We start from the raw sequence: 1,738 nt of genomic DNA, 5'->3' as shown, positions 1-1,738 counted from the left end.
CAAAAGAAAAGTCTAAAACCCAAAGACCCTACTGGAAGTGGACGGTTGAAAAAGATTTCAGAGATGGGATATGCTATAAATTGATTTCTGCCACAAACTACTACTATGCTGGAAGCTGACAAATTTATTGAACTACTACTTATGATGACAATAAATTAAAAACAAAGCTCAATGTATTTCAAATGAAGTATAAAGTTCAAGATATTGAATTTTAGTTGATTCTGGAAAAGAGTGATTTTATGGAGAACATTCATTATTAACAGGGATCTCAAGAATAGAGGGAGTCTTCAAAAAATTAATGAAAACTGCATATGAAAAAAACGCATAGGGACCAGCAGTTAGTATAATGGCTATGTCACTGGACTCCCACGTAGTCGACCACGGTTCGCATCCCAGACCTGGTGGCTTAAAACTCACGCCAGGCACATGTGCGTGTGTGCCCAAGATCCCAAGAGGAGAATGGAGAAGGGATTGCGGGCCATCCCCTGGGGGGGTGATTTCTCGCTTTCTGTCTCTCTCTGTCTGTCTGGCGAGCGCACGCGCCCTGTAGCAAAAAAAAAAAGAAAACCTCTCAAAAAAAAAAAAACACATAGATTGTAATTTTCTGCACCAAAAGAAACTTGTACTTTTAACTCCACTTTTCTACAAAGTTTTTAAAGTCCCCTCATATAACTAATGTACTAAACACTAGGGTATTCTTGGTATGTTTGGCAGAATTCATACTTACAATGTCTTTTCTTATTTGACAGACAGTATGTACACCTGCCAGATAGAGACAAAGAGAGGAAGAGGGAGAAACCACACCTCAATGGGGTGTGGTTCTACCACAATCCCTTCTCCTCCATTTTTCTACCCTGTTGGGATTTAGGGCATGCGCATGCATGCACACACCCGTGCCCAGTATGTTAACAAGCTGCCAGGTCTATAATTCAAATCCTGTGTTTGGCCACATGGTATCTGACTCCCTTAGCCACCAGGCAATGGGGCTAGCCACATACTTAAATAGTAGTTTTATTTTTATTTTTATTTGAACTGACACATTAAAGCCTTTTGACATGAACATAAAATTCGAATAGAATTTAATTCAACATAATCCAAGTAGAACATGGCAAGACTAGCCAGTGATGGAACTGCTTAAACTCTCTGAGCTTCAGTTTGTCTATACATAAAATGGGGATAATAATATTCCTCATAGGCTTTTTGTCAGGGTTAGAACACATATTATGTACATGGAATCCAATAGGTGATGAGTGGTAGTTGCTGTTTCATTAGCCATCAAAATACATGCAAAATCTGACCACCTCTTATCATCCCCACTCCTACCGCTATGGTCAAACCTCCATCTTCTCTTGTCTACATTCCTAGAATATCTTCCTAGTTGGTTTCACAGGTGCCATGGATTCTGCCCACTATCTAGTCCATTTTCAACACAGTAGCCAGAGAAATCCCCCTAAAACATAAAATCACCCTCTAATGGCTTCTTAACTCAGGGACAAATCCGAGGCCTTACCAAGTACAGCCTTTAGTCTTCTTTCAGACCTCATTTAGGATGACTAAATGTATTATCATCCAAACTCTACAAGGGAGAGCCTAACTAAACAGGACACTGGGAAAACAGTAAAACTGGGACTGACAAAGGTAAATGGGGATATATAAGCATAACTTCCTTACTGTGCCACACCAACCTCATCAGTGTTCCCTTCAGGTCTTTGCACTGGCTATTTCCTCAGACTCTTTC

At 40.1% G+C, this 1,738-nt stretch overlaps 1 protein-coding gene across 2 annotated transcripts in view; it reads right to left on the bottom strand.

Annotated features, from left to right (window-relative positions):
• Positions 1–1,738, bottom strand: part of BRCC3 (BRCA1/BRCA2-containing complex subunit 3) — a 48,015-nt gene that overhangs the window by 27,187 nt on the left and 19,090 nt on the right. The gene's annotated exons all lie outside the window — the stretch shown is intronic.

Source organism: Tupaia chinensis, unplaced genomic scaffold (genome assembly GCF_000334495.1).
Source record: "Tupaia chinensis unplaced genomic scaffold, TupChi_1.0 Scaffold149248_1, whole genome shotgun sequence".
In the NCBI taxonomy this organism is placed as follows: domain Eukaryota; kingdom Metazoa; phylum Chordata; class Mammalia; order Scandentia; family Tupaiidae; genus Tupaia; species Tupaia belangeri.
The sequence above is the reverse complement of the archived record's forward strand: the minus strand, read 5'-3'. Positions and strand labels throughout refer to the sequence as shown.